The following is a 23,044-nucleotide window of genomic DNA, read 5'->3' on the forward strand; positions in this document are numbered from 1 at the left end:
ATAGTTGAAGATGACATCTCTGTGTTGTTTTTTATGTACCGATGGCATTTATTTTGTATACAGAAGGAAGAGTCATTTTGTAATTACAATGATGGATCTCTTTGTATTCTTCAGAATGTTCTGCCGCTACACATCATTAGATTTCTACCGAGGGAAATCCTGACTGAGCTTTTCAATATAATGAATGTCAATGAGGACTTTACAAATAAACAAATAACACAAAAAGTAGTCATTGTCCACTAATGAAGCCACACGATAGAAGAAAGAAGTAACAATGTCTGATTTGTAAATTAATTATTTTCAAGGAATCAGTACATGTAGTTCACAAAATCAGTCTGAATCATTCGTTCACGAGTCGGACTGATTGAACTTTAGCTCAGTGAATCACAAGGAAGTTTATCTGTGAATGATTCTGCCCTGTTTCTAATACAAAGCTCTCATATGTCTTCAGGAGACAGAATATAGTGCATGAGTCATAGTGAGTTGAATACTTATATGATACTTTTTTTTTTTTTCAATATGCATTCACGTTTACTGTATTGAAGGCCAGGATTTTCTTAAAAATTTCAACAACTTGAAAATGAATAACTGGACAGAAATTACATTTTTGGGTGAACAATTCTTTCTAATCACTGTTAAAAAAAAAAAAAAAACATACATGTGTATATGTGTATATATATATATATATACATACACACACACAAAATAAATATACACAGTACACACACATATATTATATAAATAAAAACGTTTGGATGTAATTAATCGTTCCTACTATATGTATATACACTCACCTAAATGATTATTAGGAACACCATATTAATACTGTGTTTGACCCCCTTTCGCCTTCAGAACTGCCTTAATTCTACGTGGCATTGATTCAACAAGGTGCTGAAAGCATTCTTTAGAAATGTTGGCCCATATTGATAGGATAGCGTCTTGCAGTTGATGGAGATTTGTGGGATGCACATCCAGGGCACGAAGCTCCCGTTCCACCACATCCCAAAGATGCTCTATTGGGTTGAGATCTGGTGACTGTGGGGGCCATTTTAGTACAGTGAACTCATTGTCATGTTCAAGAAACCAATTTGAAATGATTCGAGCTTTGTGACATAGTGCATTATCCTGCTGGAAGTAGCCATCAGAGGATGGGTACATGGTGGTCATAAAGGGATGGACATGGTCAGAAACAATGCTCAGGTAGGCCGTGGCATTTAAACGATGCCCAATTGGCACAAAGGGGCCTAAAGTGTGCCAAGAAAACATCCCCCACACCATTACACCACCACCACAGTGGTAACAAGGCATGATGGATCCACGTTCTCATTCTGTTTACGCCAAATTCTGACTCTACATCTGAATGTCTCAACAGAAATCGAGACTCATCAGACCAGGCAACATTTTTCCAGTCTTCAACCGTCCAATTTTGGTGAGCTTGTGCAAATTGTAGCCTCTTTTTCCTATTTGTAGTGGAGATGAGTGGTACCCGGTGGGGTCTTCTGCTGTTGTAGCCCATCCGCCTCAAGGTTGTGCATGTTGTGGCTTCACAAATGCTTTGCTGCATACCTTGGTTGTAACGAGTGGTTATTTCAGTCAAAGTTGCTCTTCTATCAGCTTGAATCAGTCGGCCCATTCTCCTCTGACCTCTAGCATCAACAAGGCATTTTCGCCCACAGGACTGCCGCATACTGGATGTTTTTCCCTTTTCACACCATTCTTTGTAAACCCTAGAAATGGTTGTGCGTGAAAATCCCAGTAACTGAGCAGATTGTGAAATACTCAGACCGGCCCGTCTGGCACCAACAACCATGCCACGCTCAAAATTGCTTAAATCACCTTTCTTTCCCATTCTGACATTCAGTTTGGAATTCAGGAGATTGTCTTGACCAGGACCACACCCCTAAATGCATTGAAGCAACTGCCATGTGATTGGTTGATTAGATAATTGCATTAATGAGAAATTAAACAGGTGTTCCTAATAATCCTTTAGATGAGTTTATGTGTTTGTGTGTGTGTGTGTCCAGATGACTCTGTAAGGCTGGCTGGAGAAACATTTGGAGGAATATTGGTGATCTAAAATGTTTTTGTATGAACATTAAGATTAATAATTCACAAGTACCTATGACTTAAAAAGCAGAGTTTGCTGGCTAAAATATAAATTATTTAAATATTAATTATTAATTTAGCCTACACTTAATCATTTAGCCTATGCGTATCCATCTTTAGCTGTTTATTTAAAAATGGCTAAAGACTCAGCAAAGAATAAATCAAATTCAGTAGCACAAACATAGATTCGTCTCTGATATTTCACATTTCAAACTCTCACTCATAATCTCCCACTCTCCTTCATTTCTCACCCTCTCAGCATCTCAGTATCTGCATTGTCTTCTGAGGAGGCATAATCAGATATGAACCCACTTTATGACATTTGCTTGGCTTTCTGTGAACCACATACAGACATGGTGATGAGAATGTGGGTTAGATCACCACAGCACCGTGACAAAACTGATTCACAGCACTAGTGTGACTCTACAGTCATACATCTGTCCGGCTGTTCATCCGTTTGTCTTTCCTCTTGTCTGTCCTTCTGTCTGGGCTCTTGGTCAAGTTAGCAGTGACCTAAAAACCCTTAGCAACTGTATAGTAATGCCCTGTCTACCACCCACAACAAACCAGCATCATAGTGGCAAGAGTTTACAGAACAAGCACGGCTATAATTTTCTTTAGAAAATGTAAAAATCCAGTTATTATTGCAGATGAGGGTTATTAGTATTGTAGAGCTGTGGGGGAATACAAAAACACTGAAAACATTTGAAACTTCCCAGAGTTTCCAAAAAAAGAAAACGCATACTGAACTTCTGGAAGTTATTTTGAAACCAAAACGATAGCCCTCTTCCCAGTGAAAGCGCTCAGATCTCGGTGGAATTCCCTCCTCATCTATTAGTCTGTAGTCCTGCAGTCTGCCCACAGAGCTTGGCAGCTGCCCAGCGCCGCTCAATAGCAGCTTTTGAAGAGCTTTTAAAGACGACTTGTTCATCAGCAGCGTCCTGCTGCAGCAGAAGCAGGAAAGACCAGAGCGCAGATGAGGACAAACCCTACACCACTGCGGCTGATGAGACACTGACACAGTTCAAAGCGACCTCACATCAGCTACTGAAGGCCAATCGTAGTTCATACAGTAAGAATGTCTGCAGGAATTTGAAGCTGATGTGATGTTTTAGCTGTTTAGATGTTCTCAGTCTAGTTTAATATGCAGAAATGACACCTCTAAAGACCCTTAGTAGGATATGCATATTACATGTCTCTATCAAAAACCCTTGTCAAAAATACTAAAAGAATGTCCATTTTAATTTGAAATCAAATGATCGAATATTTTTATAGAGCCTACTGTTAACTGAAATGAAAATTGTAGTCATTTCTCCAGCTCAGTCTTATCCCAGCAGGCACACAGCATCATAAGACGTTGATATTTGGTTAAATTGTGGTTGCGATGTCAGGTGACCAAAATTCAATGTCAATTCCATGTCTAATGTCAGTTAATTAGATCTCCAATACTGACGTCAGCTGACAGTAATATTTGTTGTTTTTAGGTTGTGTACAAAATCCAACTTTAAGTCAATGTCAAATTGGTGTCAAATACTGACGTCAACCCTATGTTCATTCTCAACCAAAATGCAGCATCTGTCTGTTGTCATGACCAAGGGCAACCTGACGTCCCAGACCAGCTAACAATTTTTGGTTCTCTGAACGTTAGTTTTTGGTTTCCAGAATGTTATTTTTTTATGGTTTGTTTTTGGTTAGCCCGGATGTTTTGTAGAATGTTCCTAAAACGTTATTCTAACGTTCTCAGAACGTTAGTTTGTGAAGGTTTGTTTTTGGTTAATGGAAATAGAATGTTAGTTTTTGATTTCTATAACGTTACTATAACGTTCCCTTAACTGTCACGGAATACTAAGAGGAGCGCCGTGGAAAAGATGAAGTCAGGGTCCAAGTGCAGGTAAGGCTCTTTTAATTCAAACAAAAACGCCAACATGGCAAAAAACAAAGCAGTAAAGGAATGGGATACGAGACGGCAACACAGTGCATGTATCCCAGACCAGAGAACACACTAATATAATAAAATTACAATTACACAAATAACAATTAATTCACCCAGGCAGAGTGGTGTGAGAGAGGAGCCTATATAGTCTGTGGCAATGCGGAACTGGCAGAGCAGGAGGCCAGGGCGGATATGGTGGGTTAATCCAGGGAGGCTCGTGAGCGAACACCGTTGCCTCGGGAGGAACGTGAGCGGGCATCCCCGTCTCGGGAGCCTTGTGAGCAGATACCGCTGCCTCAGGGGAACTGTGATCAGACACTGCTGCTTCGGGAGGATCGTGAGCAGGCACCGCAGCCTCGGGAGCGTTGTGAGCGAACACTGCTGCCTCGGGAGGATCATGAGCGGGCATCCCCATCTCGGGAGCTTTGTGAGCGGATACCACTGCCTCAGGGGAACTGTGAGCGGACACTGCTGCTTCGGGAGGATCGTGAGTGGGGACCGCCGCCATGGGAGGATCGTGAGCGAGCACCGCAGCCTCTGAGGCGTTGTGAGAGAACACCGCTGCCTCGGGAAGGCCTGAAGTGAGCTCCGCGGCCTTGGAGGGAACATCAGTGGGCTCCGCCGCTTCGGGAAGGCCTGAAATGAGCTCCGCTGCCTCGGAGGGCACATCAGCGGGCTCCGCCACTTTGGGAAGGCTTGAAGCGAGCTCTGCTGCCTCTGGAAGTTCGTGAGCAGACACCGCCGTTTCGGGAAGACCTAAAGTGAGCTCCGCTGCCTCGGGAGGTTCGTGAGCAGGCACCGCCGCTTCGGGAGGATCGTGAGCGGGCACCGCTGCTTTGGAAGCCTTGTGAGCGGGCACCGTTGCCTCGGGAGGGGCGCGAGTAAACCACGCCGCTCGCACCGACATCAGCGGCGGTTCCTGAACGCTGCGGATCAGCCCGGGACGCTCTGGGAACTGGTGCGAGGTACTGGGTGCGGCCAATGAGGCCTCTGATGCCCCTTGGATCGCCGCGCCGGGAGAACTGTGAGCGGGCTCCACGGCTACCTCCACTCTGAAGGTTGAGCCTCTCAAGTACAGAGCCCGATTGATGTAGTCCTCCAGTGACTCGTCGGGGGTCCAGTATGGCATCAGGGATTTGAAGGGCTCGTCCAGGCCTCCGTAAAAAAAGACCATGAGGCAGGTCTTCTCAATAGTCGACCGACGAGCCACTGCAACAAAGTCCCTGGCATACTCCTCAGTGCTCTGGTCTCCCTGGCGGATGTTGAGCAACCTCCCTGCTGGACCTATGTTAGCTGGGTGAATTCTGTCACGGAACTCTAAGAGAAGCGCTGTGGAAAGACGAAGTCAGGGTCCAAGTGCAGGTAAGGCTCTCTTTAATAACGAAACAAAAACGCCAACACGGCAAAAAACAAAGCAGAAAAGGAATGGGATACGAGACGGCAACACAGTGCATGTATCCCAGACCAGAGCACACACTAATATAATACAATTACAATTACACAAAATAACAATTAATTCACCCATACATAGTGGTGAGAGAGAGGAGCCTATATAGTCTGTGGCAATGCAGAACAGCTGAGGGTGTAATAATGAGTCTCAGGTGAATGATATGCGGCAGGTGTGTGCAGTTAGGGGAGTGGAGTCCGGGAGGACGGGAGATGTTGACCTCTAGTGGAGAGGGGAAGAACTGCAGCCCGGACTCGTGACATTAACGTTATTATAACGCTTCCCTAACCTTTTTACTCCAATTTGATCACCCTGCTGTACGTCAGTAATCATCCAGCACACTCACGACCCAGTATAGTATAAGATACATGGAAATGATCTGTATGGACGCCTAAACAGTATTTAAAAAAAAAAAAACATAGTTTGTTTGTATCTATTGTTTAATTAATAAAAATAATCTGAGCATATCGACTATCATATGTAAGATTAAATCTGTCTATTACAGGGTACCCAGATTTTACATTTCTTCAGCACCAAATTAAAATAACTTCAACACAATGGTTTATAAAATATGACATTTATTCACAGATATAATTACTTGACTTTAAGTAGGATATCAATACATTCATTTCTTACCACTGAAGTGTACATTCTTGTTTCGTGGCAGTTTCAAAGTACTGTAAAACGTCTAGTGGATGTGCTAAAAAGCGCATTCAATTTCTCCCAAACAGATGAACGTCACTGTAGTAACAAATTATCAGTGTTGGGAATAATGCATTACCAAGTAATTAATTAGTGTAATTTAATTACTTTTTCCTGGGGGAAAAACAAAGTAAAGTAAAGGAATACTGTTCATTTTCCTTTTATGTAATTCTGTATAACAAGAAACAATAGTGAATTTAACATCAACATTTTGCATGTAATGTTAAAATGTGTTTTAATGCAACCTTGTCCGTTTAAATACTTTGGTCAGTACGAGAATAAGTTAGGCCAATGTAATTTATATTATCCTATTAATTAAATATGCAGTTTCACGTCCATCCTTGTATTGTTCAACTAGTCGAGGTTGATATGAGATTTAGAAAATTAGTAAGAAATACAATACTTTTAGATAGAATAATTGGTACAGTAATCTGATTACACATTGGTTCATTCATGCACGTATCGCAGCCGTTCGGAAATTAAATATCCAGTGTAGCGCTATATAAATATATGCTTTGTCACTAATGAAATTAACACACCCTCTAATAACCCTATATAGTGGGCAAGATGAGAAAAAAAGCATTTGGTGAAGCAACTATGCAATGTCAGATTGTTTCTACAAGGCTTTGAACTCTTTTGTGATGTGCTCATGACTCATATCTGAGCAATCTGCAAGTGCAATGTGATGAATTATATAGTTTAGAACTCATGCATGTTAAAGGTGCTCTGAAACCTCATGAAGAAAAGTCTTTATTGATCCATAATCTGCCTATATAATCCTAATTTGTGTAAAAAGAAAAACCTCTTGGTGTTTTACTGCCACCAGTGTTCATTTCAGATGAAAATGCAGTGGGTTGTATGTATAGGCATGTTTTTTTTTGAGTTACAGAAAGTGTAGACGGAGGCGCTTTTTTTTGCAGTGAGGCTGGGTTGGAATTCTTGGATTCCTAATTGATCCCTTCAGGACTGGTGCCAAATGATGAATTATGAAACCCCATTAGCAATCCATTAGCATGCTTTTAGAGGTTTTGCACAACAATACATAATGCACCTGTTATTGCATGAAATGTTATTTCTGAAAGCTCCAAATGTGAAGTCAAAACTTTATAGGGAAAGTCGAAGAACATAAACATAAAGAACATAAAGTGAAAACTCTTCTATCCAATACTCCCTATCTTTTGTTTAGTATAATCAATATAAAGTAGGCCAATACTAAATTATATATACATATATATATATAAATAAAAGTCAACATTTTTAAATATTGATTAGCCTTATCGGGAACAGTATTTGCTGGCATCAGAACATCAGAGAGGATCTTTCTCTTTCTTTCTCAGTGTGAGTACACTGTATGTAGAAACACTTTTCTGATGTGTGTGTGTGTATTACATAAGTTCTATTATAAGTTAAAGAAACAACATGCTGAGTGAAATATTATGTTCCAGGGGAAAGCTCTGCAGGACGTTGAAGTTGTGGAATGACCTGTAATCAAAAGGTCTTGTCTAGACACCTCTCACATAACTGCTGTGCTTACGAAACATACACAACATATACACTGTGTGCAGCTGCTTTTCAACAGCACATAAAAACACTTACCTATGCCTATAAACAGATCCAGACTGTGTGTTTGAACTGAATATATATATATATATATATATATATATATACATACATACATATATATATATATATATACACATACATATACATATACAGTGCCCTCAAATGGGTCATAGGCTTGATTTGCACAACAATACATAATGCACCTGTTATTGCATGAAATGTTATTTCTGAAAGCTTTGGAGGGCACTGTATATATATATATATATATATATATATATATATATATATATATATAATTCTTCTTTTTATCAGTTATTTTTTTTACTTTGCAGAACACTATATACCCCAATAAGTTATAACTCATTTTAATTGAGAAAACCGATTGCCTCAGTTCATTTAAGAAACCAATATTTATAAATATTGTACACTTATTTCATTTGAGTTCACTAAAACATTATTTCCTAAAATACAATAAAAATCCACTCAGTTGTTGTATGTTGATGAAATTGATGAAAACCGTTTAATTTAATTTAATAACACTGACTCTGCTCTCTTATATTTACCTGCAAGCTAGCTAGTAAACTATAACTATAACAGTTCACATGACGTTTTCTGTTAAGTGCAATGAATTTCAGTAATATTTCGGTAAAATAAATAAAACTAAATTTAAAATGTAAAATTTTTACATTTAAATTTGAAACTAAAATATCAATTTGGCTGTTGAACAAGTTTTACAGTGAACTAGAACTCTAATTAGTGACATAAACCAAAAATTGTTTTCCTTTTTATAAAATAAAGTAAAGGTGAAGTGTGACACCAAAGAGAATTTCATAAATAAACAAACAATTACATTTTATCCAACAAAGAAATGAATAAAAATGTGTAGTTGATTGACTGGTTAAAAAAATAAAATGAAGAAGAAAACATCCTAGCCACCAAATATTCCATTAAGAATAAGCTCTTACATCATAACCAACATTCCACTAAAATTATTAGCACATGCTGTATCCTTGTAAAACAATTCATTCATTCATTCATTCATTCATTCATTCGTTCTGTTCTATCTACTGTTTTTATTGGAGCTACCTAATATTTTATTGGCTATGGTTTAATGTTGTTGTTAGTGATAAATGTTTAATAACTGTATTCTCTGAAGGGACACAATTGTTCAAGGAATATAATTTTCAAAATTTTTAGTAAATACTCTGTGGTCAAGATTTTTTTAAGAAATCAATACTTTCATTCACCAAAGATGCATTCAACTGATCAAAAGTGTCTGTAAAGACATTGAGACATTTATTTGTTACAAAAGATTTCTATTTCAAACAAAGCATATTAGAATGATTTCTGAAGGAACAATAATTTGATGCATGTTGATCAATTCCTTGTTCACTGCAACATTCATCCCTGAAGCCATAACATGAGCACCATCCTAACTGTAAAACACCACGCCTACAAGAGAAGGTGTAGCTGACGATTACCACGTCCCAATCTTAACGGTTGAAATTCACACATTCCCTCTGTGAGAGAGCTGACAGGCCTTTCCACCCCAAACTCACAGCACTGATTGAGCTTCATGTCAACACGCTTAGCAGCTCGGACAAACAGAGCAGTGTTTCAAAAAGCCCACAGAGCAATAGTGTTTATACTTCAACACTCGTAGTTCACGCTGCACGTTAAACTGGCAAATGCAAAAAAAGTGCTTTAAGTTCCATAATAAGATGTTTTCAGAGAGACGGTAATTAGGCTACTTGGTCTGTTCTGCTGTTAATTCCTAAATGTGTCTTTGCCACTCTTAACACAGCATCTTTTTTCTATTATGAATCTAGCACTGGTCAATTAGAATCAGAAGAATAGACAAAAAGCCTTTCCTGAAGCTCTCCACATGTTTTAATGAGGACGCTTTTAGTCATTTGTGATTGGCTGTCATTTGAGCTTTCGGCTGTGACGATTGGCTTGTTTTCACATGTCCCTGAGCAGTGTATGTGAGAAGTGTGTGAGCATTGTGTTTTGCCCTGCGGGGCTCACCTGTGACCCTCTTCCACACCCTCAGAGCACCCAGCAGAGCTTTACTTCGAGGTCACGACCTTTCACCTGTCCCTCTCAAACTACCCACAGAGAGGTTACACTTCAGAGAGACAGAGAAAGAGGAATGAGCCTTCATCTTTTGTTTCTGCTCAACAACACAAACCTACTTCCTCTCTCTCTCTTATTCAGACTCGAGTAGTTTTATTGACATGCTACAAAAGCTTTACACTGCCAAAGCACTAATAACGTAGCCTGCATCTACATGCTTTTAGACACACATTTCACGAGTTCACACTTACATATATTTAGCATGAGCTACGTAATGCGTATTTGGCGATATTTTTATAATATAAGATAACTGAGCTCCTACAAACATCTGCCCTACATTTATGTCCGGTTTTCTATTAGTTTGGTTTGTTTAAAATGTTTAAACATTGTTTGCTTCTCCCCTTTATATGTTTAATTCTGACAAATAATTGTCCTTGTATTGCTTATACAAACATACAGAGACCAGAATTTCATAGAGAGGTGAACTCTTTTGATCTGGGCCTGTAAGCACTTAGTGCTCCTCACATGAAGCACACCATATCTCAAACAACAAAAATGCCACTATAGTTTGATTTTAGCACGTAAGCCTAGCTTAGCTAGAGATGTGATTCATTAATAATGATAAAAATTATATCGCCCAAACATAATTTCCTTAGCCCTTTGGCATTGAATGAAAGCATAGTGAACTTGTCACAAACTTTGTGAAAAAAAAAAAAACACTTTTTAGCATACTTTTAAAAGAGTACTTTAAAATTAAAAGTAAAATTATGAACAAATTATGATAAAAGTATGAACTGAATGCAATATTTTTGAATGCTTAATTGAATGTTAACTGTAACGTTAGAGTGCTTTTTTGACCCACTTGAGAAGGACTTAAGTGCATATTTATATGTAATTTAGTTTTTCTTCTGTCTTTGAAATATGTTTAAAGTCTATTTCTGAATGTACTGACATGCATTTAAGATGAACTACAATATATTTTAATGTTGTTTCTATTGAAACGTGTAAGTCATGAATTCAAATATATGTGTGTAGTTACACATTTTGTACCAAAACAATTGTATTTTATTACATTTAAAATATCTTAACTTTAAATGTAATATTGAATTACTTTACAGTTACAATCATAATCAAGTACTTTACAAGCACTTTGGTATCAACACATTGAAATAAGTGTAGTTCTTTAAAGCATTGCAAAGGATTATTAAAACATTTAAAATGTGATTCAAAGTTAAACTTTGAACTTCACCCTAATACTGTCAGCAGATAGACACAGGACCCAGAGGTAAGTGCAATACAATCAACATGGTTATTGAGTAGTAGCAGAGGGGAATGAGATGAGCAGAATGTCCAGGTAAGCAGGCGGGGAATGGGAATGACTCTAGGGGCTTTTCTGAGTGTGAATATCCTTTTTCCTTTTCCAGGGGATCCGGAGGTAACAGTGGAGCGTGGAGATGGTGGAGAACAGGGATAGGAACACTGGAGCAACTGGTAAGTAGACAAAAGGTAAGTGGGCCAGGTTAGTCAACATGGAAAGTTTGAGACCAGACAGTGAATGAATGGGAGGAGTGCAGGGATATAGTGCTGCTGATTAGTGCTGACAGGTGGCGGTGATCAGAAATCAGGGGATTGGGATCTGGTGAGTGTCGCTGGTGGAGACTGCGGTGACTCTCTGACAAATACAAAGAATTTTTTTTTAAAATGTACTTAAACCTAATAAATAGTCATGTAAACTTTCTTTTTAAGTACACTTAAAGGTGCCATAGAATGAAAAACTGTCTTTACCCTGGCATATTTAAATAATAACAGTTCTGTACATGGAAATGACATACAGTGAGCCTCAAACACCATAGTTTCCTCCTTCATATGTAAATCTCGTGATTAAAAAAGACCACTGAAAAACAGGCGAATCAGAACATAACACCGACTGTGACGCAACAGTCGGGATCACTACGCCCCCAACATTTGCATAAACCCGCCCTTGTTCTAAGCCGGCCGAACCATCAGAAGCTCTGCAGGTAATGTAAATAAACAAGCGCGGACAACAGCGAAAATAACTAAATAAATTTTATGTTCCAGGCCGTGCAGGGGGTGTGAAGTGCAGGGATGGGTTGGTGTCTGTATTCAGAAAGGCACAGAAAGCAAATAACGCGAGCCACTAAAGGGACATGGTTAGCTCCTTGCTAGCGGTAGCCTGTTACAGTACATAAGATTTCACTCTCAGTAAGGAGAGATGAGGATGATGGCGAATGACTTACAGATCCTGAGCACCACTGACAAGCATCTGATCTTGTGAAATGTGTGGTAAGTACTGTTGCTCCATAATGTAAACATGGTTTGTGTGATCGCGTCTCTTGAAAGTGAACTATAACGCGATCGATGGATCGTTCAAAAGCAGTTTCAATGCCTCGCATATTAATAACGGCTCCCTGATGCCCGCGTTTTATATACAGTATAATTACCCGACGATATAACTGCGAGAGAAAGTATTTAAATATATATTTTCCTCCCTGTGCTTCCTTCTTGCTGATGAGCCATACTGTGAAACAGCCAATCAGAGCAGAGCTCATTATTATTCATGACCCTGCCAAATAAGCCAATAACAGACCGTTTCATTCTAGGGAGAAATCCTAGGGTTGTAAATGGACATGTAAAATCGTTTCTGGAGATTTTTTGCCCTTACCTAAGCCACATACCTTCTGTGTAGATATCAGAGAACAATTTAAAAATACTGTATCAATGCATTCTATGGCACCTTTAAGTGGCTTTCAATTCCATTAATACTATATTATCGGCAAGTACAGTTTTGTCTGTTTTTTTCTTAGTATACTTTTAGTATTTGAAGTACACTACAATTACACATTCAATACAATTAAGCACGTTTCTTTTTTACATTTCTTTTTTTCTTTTTCTGGGATTGCCTCCTCACTGAAGGACTAGCTAATAGTATGACATAAAGGAGTAACCTTTATGTTGGGTGATTCCTTAAACAATGTTGTCTATGTAGTCAGCTCACTAAACTGAGTTTAGAGCGCTAGTGTTTCATAAATTTCCTGGAGTGTAGAGTTGAGCACTATCAGCACATCTCCTGAGGGGCAGATTGTGTTTGCTGTGTGATGGCACATGCTGAGGGCAGTGCTGGTTTATAATTATACTGAACACAGTGAGTCAGAATCAGGTCAATCTCAGGAACAACACTTTCACCTCTGTCTTCCTGTGTCTGAGATGGGGCAGCGCTTTCTGAAAGCCCACGTATACAGAATGAATTTCTGTGTAAATTATTTATAAAACTGCCGTATGTATCAGTTTATGTATAAATAGTTTTACAAATGATTTACATAGAAGTTCATTGTGTTTGTGTTCCATGAGTGAGGCTCATAGTGTCTTGTATTTTGTATATTTTGGCAATGCACAAAATATGGGTGTCTGTGTGTAATTGACATGAACAACATATATGAGGGTGACATCGGAACAATTTAAAAGAGGATGGGTGTGGGTGTGTGTGTTAAAAACGGTAACAGGACACGGAACACAGCTGTCGACCAATCAAGGCTGCTGTCTGTCATTACCTCATTCATCTGATTTTATTCACACACAAACAGCACATCCTGTTGTGTTTTGTCTGTTGATGGTGCATGTTACTTTTTTCTTTCTTTTTTAACAGATATTTATGGTGATCAAACATTTTTGTATTTGGCAAAATGGTAATAAGTCTAAGCTGATGAAAAGCAAAAAATGTGGCGTAACCTTGAGTAGCAACAACATATTCAAGTAACAACGCATAACAGCACTTTAAAAACATGTGACTGTAAACATGTTGACCAGTAATTGTTTAAAAGTTTCAATGCTTCTTAGTTCACAAACAGAAATATCTATTTTTATGAGATTTTGACGTTGCTACATAGTCATAGCATTTTTTCTGCTTTTTTCTTCATTGTTACATGACAATATGTCTTCCAGCTCCATATGACTTTGATTATATATATATATATATATATATATTGTATAATATATATATGTGTTGTATAAACTTTGACTTTAGACTATGGAGCACTATTTAAAAATGTTATGCGTGCATATGAATAGCACATTGATGCTTTATTAGTACATATAAAGCGTAAATCAATGCCTTTTTCTTCATGACCATATTTTAGATCCGTTAATCATGATATAATAACTACCTTACTTACTATCAATAAGCAGCGATTAGAAAACTCCTAGTTAACAGTGAATATGCATTCCTAAAGTGTTACCAAAACTTTTTTTTACAGATATTAAAAGCCGATAATTCATTAATATTAACATAAAAAGTTGTATTTAAGTCTTTAAGAATCACTTTTTTATGTTTTTTTAATTGACTTATGAGTTGACATTCTTAAATTAAACCAGTCCCAGGGAAAACACCTACCTGATTGAAAGTATGTTTATGCATATTGTTTGTGTGTGTGTGTGTGTGTGTGTGTGTTTGCTTCCTGATATACACGCAGGTGTGCGTCTCATGACTTGTGTGTCAGACTATATCCGGGTGCAGCGGGCCAGGGCTTGTGCTGTATATTGGTTGTGAATGCATGGATTCCTGTGTGTGTGTGTTTCCATGTATCCGCTAACCATTATTCCACACTTCCACTTTTTCATCCTGTTGAGTTGTGTTTTCACAGCGAGAGTGTTTTGAAGATGTTCACTGAGTTTTTAATAACAATGGACTATCCAGGGTTAAATATGGATTCGAACTTTTGGTGTGGTTGGATGATGTTTAGTGATGTTTTTAGCTGCATTTATTATGTTTACCTTAGTGTCTATTTTAGACTGTCCTGACTTGCTCAGCCGTGAGTCTGTGTGTGTTGCTCTGCCAGTGTGCAAGTTCCTCAGTAACTTACCTGTCCATTATCTGCAACAGTCGCGTAAGGTCAGGGGTCAGAGTTGGGCACATATTGGGTTCACTGATATGTGCGTAGAGGTCAGAGGTTACAGAGATGAGATGACCCTCATTGGTCAGTCAGCGTCTGTTGTCTGTCCAGAGAGGAGACTGGGATTTAATGTCAAAGGTAAAAGTTGAGGAATAATTATGGGCAGGCTGAAGGGCATGCGTGTGTACTGTCACCTTCAGACATTTCTAGAGCTCGATTTCACTGTAATGTGATCAGACATGTCAGTTTCACCAACTGTGTCACCAACAATTCACAGAAAATACAAGTATGTCCTATTTCCATCTGCTAAGCTCACTGTCAATGTCCTTCTCAGTTGCTAAACATTAGAGAGGAAGTTATCTGCTTTTGCAAGTTGATTTATTGATATTTTCATTTTAGAAAGCCTTTAAATTACTTCAAACAATGCATATAAAAGCAATAAATTAAATGTGTCAGAAAAAGTGTAAATGTACATGTAAGACAGTAACTCACATTGAAGTTAATGTCTTGTATTAATGTTAAACTCTGTTTATTATCGAGATACCTCAGGGTTCAGTACTTGGCCCTCTCTTCTTATACATGAGGACTGATTGATGATGCCTGCATGGTTGATATTTGGTTGTGCAAGAGAGAGGAGAGTAAAAAAGCTACTCATGCATGCTAAACTGTACTTTTTGATTGTTTAAGTCACAAATCCATCTTTTAACCATTGATTTGAACATCACATACACATTATGTAATTCAGAAACACTACTTTTCCTAGATGGATCTGTCCTTCTACACAAGTTCAGACTGATTACCTCATTTAAAATGAGCATGAGAAAAAGACCAAATATTCAATGTTCCTGACTTCCACATTCCCATGGAATCCACTGGCATTTTTATGACAATAATTATTTGTACATATATAAAAAAAAATCTAATTTTAGATATTTAGAGCTAAATAAATACCAAAATACTACTGTTATAAAAATATAGAAAGCCCATGTTGCAGTGGGAAAATGTATTTGTGGGAGTGCAGTGCAGCATTTATCAATGTCTCTTTACATTGGCAGAATGTTTGTTTTTGGTTTGGCTGAACTCATTACTCATTAGTTTAAGCCACCATGGGCACGTCCATTTTCATGGCATGATAAATGTGTTTTTATAAGATCTGCTGTCAGAAAATCGTTTTGCTTGTTCTTCTTCATATGCTCAAGAACCCACTCAGCTGAAGTTTTATTTATTTTTTCATACTGCAAATATGGTGATTCCTAAAAAAAAAGAAAAAAGAAGAAAAAAGTGATTTCACAGTGAAATCAAAAACACTTTTTTGTGTGTTTTGTGATTTCCAGTCTCTGTGCTTCCATCTTCAGAGCAGATTTCTCTCCAATTGTCCTTCAAAAAGAAAAGAAAACTCTGAAGGCAACAGGAAGTAAACACTGTTATTTGAGGCAATGACAAATGACCATTTCCTGTCTGGGCAGGAAAGAACGTACTCGAACCAAAATGGTACAATCTTCCCCAGCAGCACCCAGCAACAACACCAGCCTCCTGTAGTCTAAAAGTGTGTTTGTTTTTCATAGCTGGGTGTTCAGGAATGCCCTTAGGCCCCATAACTGCCATTGACTCCAAACATTTGTATACATATGTGTGTGTTTTAGGCATTGTTACAGAGTATTTCTGTAGGTCTCCTATCCACTCTAACACAAATACACACTACATGTTTTACAGAGCGGTCTTTTGTCTCATTTTGGGATGTAGCATTCTGTGGGTGTGTGTGTGTGTTTTGCGATACTGATCTTGTTTACAGTTCAGTCAGCCATTTTAAGACCTTTCAGTATCAGGAAATGAGGGCATACAGGGGCTGACAACATTTCAGGGTAGGTGTGTGTGTGGACCGTTTTTAGTGATAGAAGGGGATAAAAGTATAGTCTTTTCAACATTAAGTGAAATGGTGCAATTAGAGAGTAAAACCAACTGAATGGATTGTACATCCATCCCTTACAGTCTTGTTTTCTTTTGTGAAATATTAAATTTGTCATCTACCCCAAATAAGGTCTACTGGTGTGTCTCTCTGTGTGTGTGTGTGTGTGTGTGTGTGTGTTGGACACCTGCTGAGGAAGCTTTTAAGCGCTTAGCCTGTCAGTTCTCTCCTTCACTCGTCTTGTGGCAAACAGAAGCCTGAGGAACTCCAGGCTATTTAATCTTTCAAGACAGAGTGTCTTAACACCATCAAGTCTTGGTGATCACAGACAGACGGCCCTGGAGTGTATCTGATCTGTTAAATGTGTGTTGAGGGGGTTACTAAGGCCAAGTGCACTCTATACTTTTTTCAGTGTTAAAATATATGTTTAATCTATTGAGAAAGACATGATAAAGGTGCTGTGAGGTCTGATAGTATAGTTATAACATTTACCAGCAGGGATTAACCTGCTACTCTGTGGTAACTAGCCAAACCTGAGTGTTTATTTTGCCTGAACCGGACTAAACAAATGGTGTGAGTTTGGGGTGGGGCCTGTTTCACAAACCAGTGGCAAAACCTTCCTTTGGGTTCGTCCTCAAAGGTACATTTCATCATGAAGTAAAAATGATTTCATACTTGTCTGTTATGGGTAGTGTTGGGGTTAGTTATTGGGGTTATATTTGTTGTTACCCTTTCATAAAAACAAGTTTTGGAAGTTTTGAAAGTCTATGGTATTTCATTTTTTAGTTACCTAAAAATGTGTGCTGTGTTTGTGTGTCTTAGGCTTCGAACATTTCCTTTCTTCCTCAACATTTTCAATTTATTCCAGCTCCAAATACCATACCCCTTCCCAGAGAAGAGCCCAGGAGAGAGAGTGTGCGTAGGTTGTTTTAAAAAAAACTGGGTGAACTCCCCTGCTGTCTACACATGCTTTTAAGTCAGCATCTTAGCTGACATAAGGGATCAGTCTGGAACATTTCACATAGACATCAACTCTGAGTGCAATATAAATAGTGATTCTCACACAGAATGCACAGGAAACTCAACAGTTTTATTAGTTTGATTTTAGCATGCAAGCTAAAAATGTGATTTAAGTACAAAAACAAACAAACAAATATTGGTTAAAACATTATTTTAAATTTGTATTGATACCTTCAGCTTGTTGCAGTGAATTCTGGATGCTCACTAAAAAGCTCACTTGGTTTTGTTAAACAGATAACAACATCTGGTATCGTCTCATAATACAGCATCGCAACTTTAGTCTGATTCTAGCAAATAGTGTTTGTAGACTCTTTCTGTGTGTTGTGTGGCCCATCCATTGTGCTCCATGACTGCAGCAGATGTGCGCTAAACAATGCAATGGATAAATAAAAGGAAACTGTGTATAAATAGCCCAGTGTGTGTGTGTGTGCAGCTGCAAAGCTCAAGCATGTGAAGGTATTTGGACCTATAAAGACATTCAAAACCAACCATATGGGCCTTTTCGTTATTACTCTGACTCTTTCTCTCTTTTCAACAGGTGTTTGGCATGTTATATATATATATAAAAAAGATTAAATGCAATAAAACTGGTCATGTGTGTGTCTGTGTGTATGTGCGTGTGAAGATCTATATACTGGCAGATGACGTTGAATTTTTAATTACAGCTCAGATAAGAGGCCCACAAATAAATATCTCTCTGTTACAGTGCTCCCACCTCGCCTTAAACCACATACACACAGAATAATGCTATCAGCCACTGATAGCGCCAGCTCTGAATGCACTGATAAAACACAATGCTGCGATGCTTCTGTAACGATGACCTCTTACAACATGCAGGAAATGATTATCAGTGCCGGGAGAGAGAGAGAGAGAGAGAGAGACTGCAACAAATGAAAACAGAACACAAAAGTGCGGTCCAGGAAGTAAACATCCCACTCATTTTCTCCATGGGTTTTTATTGATAATGGAAAGGTCTTTGAGGATAGAAATAGTGTGAGCTTCAAAACCAGGGGTGGTATAATGTGGAGGAAGATTGGGGCAATTTTAAGGGCCCTTAACAGACAGTGGTCCAGCAGTACTTCAGACTTTTCTACCTGATTTTGTAATTTAAATAGTCTAGTGAACTAATAAAAATCTAAATAATCTTACAGTGTGGTCACTATTACCATTGATCAGCAAATGTTCACATGCAAAATCTGATTGGTTTTAAAGTGACTTCTGTGTGAGCTGTAATTTATATATTGATACAGTATTGGCGATGGACAACGTAACTTTTTGTCTGCAAAATATCACAGTTTAACCCCTGTAAATAGCCAAGCAATCAGAGCTAACCAGATCTGGAAAGTTCTTTCCTTATTTGTGTTTGATCTGTGAATGGACCGTCAGTGTTATGTATGTGGCTGAACCCCAATGTATGCTTCGGTTTTGTTGCAAATGCTTGGCATGTGCACACAGCCAAAGTTTTATATTTGTGCAGTATCTGCACTATTTCTTTCCAGAAGTTAGAACTGATGAAAATATCTTTGTACTCTTTAAACTAGAGTTGTGTGTATGTCTTAAGCCCCTACAGAAGTGCTCATCCACATGGGCATCTATTGTTGTTGTGTAGAGAAGTTTGTTGTTGTTATCTATCTCTTCAGGTTCTTTTTGACTGTGAAGCTACATCCTAGGCCTTGTGGACCAACTAATTACTTCAAAACAATTCTAGGAACATGTGCAACTTGAGCGTACAGAGTACAAATAATTACATATACTACTATGCTGACATACGTCACACACACTATGAGCCTCATTTATAAAGCATGCGTATCCTCAGATTTGATCTTATAGTTTGCGTACGCTTAAATCCACGCCAACGCTCATATTGATGTGGAAAAGTGCTTAGCGACACGTCAGGGTCTGAGCAGGCGTACACATTTTTTCCTGTCGGAGTACTGCATGCTTTTTGAAAATGTAAGCTGCTCTTGCAGCTTGCTGTTCTAAATTAAATGATTTGGACGATGCTGGTGATATTTTATATGTTAATGACATTAATTAGAAGTTGTTTACAAGGCAGAGAGCTGAAATAGTTGCTCGGAAGTTCAAGATCGTTTGCTATTCATAGATTTCACATCAGAAATAGAGGCGTACATGCGTTTTCTGTGCATACGTTCATTCTATGAATCATACATACACATATCTGAGAGATGATCGTAAGATCAAATTTAGGATGGTTTCTGCGCAACATTATATAAATGAGGCCCTCTAAGTGTAAAAACTGCAGTATATTTCGGGTTTTAGGCTAACTTGTCCGTGACCTTCAGCATAATAACTGACCTAGGGTACATTTCCTGTACAACTTGATGGTTAACTACCATAGTACAATTCATCGTGGAGAAATTAACTAGCTAGTCCAGGGGTGGCCAACGTCAGTCCTGGAGAGCCACAGTCCTGCAGAATACAGGTCCTACCCTAATCAATCACATCTGAACAAGCTAATCGAGGTCTAAGCATTACTAGAAAGATACAGGTAGGTTAATTTTTGACTCACTCAGTCCTGAGCAAAACTCAGGACTTTGGCTCTCCAGGACCAACGTTGGCCTCCCCTGGTCTAGTCACAACTTTTTTTCCCAAAACCATACATCAGGGATATCCAACCTTGCTCCTGGAGAGCTACCATTGTGCAGAATTCAGCTCCCATCCCAATCGAATATACCTAAAGTAGCTAATCGAGGTGTTCAGGCTTTCTTGTCTGAATAACTACAGACAGGTGTGGTCAAGAAGGGTTGGAACCGAAGTCTGCAGGAAGCAGGAGCAGGATTGGAGACCCCTGCCATTCTATAATGATATAGAATGTACACTCTAAAAAGTAATTAATGGGACCTTTTGCCATTACTTAAATATATATGTTGTTGTAAAAAGAAAAATCAAGTTCATAAATACTGTTAGACTTTTTACTTTCAATTTTTATTTTATTGAGCTCAGGTGACACACAAATTATGCCTTTTGATTCAATATATAATCATGACTTGTCTGAGTTTAAAATGATCCGTTAATCAAAAAATAATTTAAATTTAATTTAATTTTAACTTCTGTCGATGTAAAATACAACTTGATGACGTGTAAACAGCCCACATTTCCCCTCTTCTGCTGAAGCGGACCTGTCTAACAGCACGTGTTCAAGGCTCATCCAGTGTTGTGGTCGTGTTGAATGGTAAGTAATTTTATGCTTAATTACACATATTTGCATTAGCTTGGTATTCTGTTAGTGATAGCCTACTTTAAAAGAACGATGTAACATACTATCTCTCCGGGTAGCGGGCGAGATGCTCCGGTTAGCTTGCCCCCGCATTTGTGTGCACCGCAGTATTTCGGTGTTAAACATTTCCGAGTTGATTTTAACACCCAAAGAGTAATTTTAACACATTCGGAGTAAAATGGCGTTTGGTGTTGGAGTTATTTCACAGAGTTATTTCATCAGTGTTAAAACAACTCCATAGAGCTGTAACGTTAATTAGACTCCGCCCCGCCTCGTCACTGCTGAAATCACGAAGACGCCGCCATTATCTTCCAGTGTGTTTGAAAGGTAATTTACATTAAATCATACTTAAGCATTTATAATTTGGTGCTAATTCAATAGCAGATTTTACAATATTACGTGCTGTGGAGCGAACGCACACTTATTTATTGCCAGGACCATTGCCGAATATGAAACATTTCTTTATTTTTTTCTTAATAAAAAGCGTGTGGTTAAATAACGTTAATCGGCACTGGAGATAAAGTATGGTGCAGTTTACAGTCGACTGCAGCGTGACTAACGCTGACGTTATTGCTGTCTGTATATTGTAATATTACTGCGTAAACGATGTGACGTACATCCATCCAATACAGTATTCCTCATTTACACCGGTTTACAATGTCAAACGCTCTTGCATGTTCCAGGTGAAATGTTGGTCCAGATCAAGTAAAACGAACAGCAGAAGTACGTGAAGCTGGATTGCACTGAAGGTAGGTTTGACTTAATGCAATTTCACCTAATTTTTTTTGTTGTTCTTGTTATTGTTGTTTTACTCGATTAAAATAACTAAGAATTTGACTTAAATTTGATAAATTATGTCTATTGTCCTCGCTGTCATGCTGTTGACTCATTTGTGTACAGGCCTTTATCATGTTCAATAGAAGGGAATACATTGAAAAAATTCTTGAAATTATCTGTAATTACATTCTGCTTGCATCATAAATATAATGGGGAGGAAAATAAAAATTCTTATTAGTTAAAAGGATTAATTAGTATGATAGGGCCCAGTGTGCTTTAATGTGTAAACTAAATTCTAAAAGTAGAGTCATCTTTTGGTTTCAATCTTGTGCACCAGTCTCCTGTGGGCTAGGCGTTGAAGTACATGGTCACCCTGCATTCCCTTATGCATGTCATCCTGAAGAGCTTGAGCTATGTATTTCATACATCCTGACATCTTTTAATTTCTCTTACAAGGATGTGGAGGAGCTCGACGCAGACCTTGCAATGCAAGTGATGAAGATTGCTATCGTTGGTGATGGGCGTGCAACCATCATAGTTGAGGGATCCAAGATCCTGGAGGGGATTGATGTCGCCAGATCCTGTGCTTTGCTGATGGGAGTAATCTACACTCTTAACCTTACCTATCCCAAGCACTTGAAATTTACCTTTGAAGTGTTTCAGAAGCTATGCCTTGAGCTTGATGGACAAAAAGCCAGCTCTAAAGTAATGCATCTCAAGTTTGGTATTTTCTAGAGCAGACTTGATCGACCTTTCGTGAGGGAGAGTTTCACATCTCTCACACACACACACACACAACCTGTTCTTTTTTCTGCATTTCTGGTGCCACTTCATGCATTGGGTTTTACCAAATTTTAAAACACTGTTCTTTATAAGCTTCTGAGTTCATGTTTTGTGTCTAGCGTACAAATGCTGCTGTTTGCACGTTTTTAAGGAATTTGAGCTGTGGTTAATTTCTCCCATGACTTCTGTGTTCTGAGGGTATTGGTGTGTTTTGAACTTCATATGCAGTGCCCTCTTTAGTTGCCGTTAATCTGGAAGGTGAATAGTCAAATATTGATAAGAATAAAGATTATTATGTAAGAGTACTGGAAAAGTTGAATGAAAGAAGCTTTGCTCATTTTATGTTTAAATGTACAGCAATCTGTCATCTCTTGTTTTGATTCACTTTCATGTGTTCAAGTCAAAGAATGGTGATCCATGTACTGGGTTTTACTACATTTTATTACACTGTTCCTCATAAGTTTCTGAGGGCATGCTGTTTTGTGTGTCAGGAAAATGTAGCCTTCAAATCTTGCTGTTTGAAAGTTTAAGAATCGTCCTACTGTTTTTTTTTTTTTACTGCCAATAAATGGGTCTAACTCATTTG

At 38.4% G+C, this 23,044-nt stretch overlaps 1 long non-coding RNA gene across 1 annotated transcript; it reads left to right on the plus strand.

Annotated features, from left to right (window-relative positions):
- The first annotated feature begins 21,174 nt into the window (after nt 1–21,174).
- On the plus strand, nt 21,175–23,044 carry LOC306860994. The gene is made up of 3 exons (XR_013783438.1): nt 21,175–21,225; nt 21,582–21,647; nt 22,132–23,044. It is a non-coding gene; the product is annotated as an uncharacterized lncRNA (long non-coding RNA).

The sequence above is a fragment of the Barbus barbus genome, assembly GCF_936440315.1.
Source record: "Barbus barbus genome assembly, chromosome: 41".
In the NCBI taxonomy this organism is placed as follows: domain Eukaryota; kingdom Metazoa; phylum Chordata; class Actinopteri; order Cypriniformes; family Cyprinidae; genus Barbus; species Barbus barbus.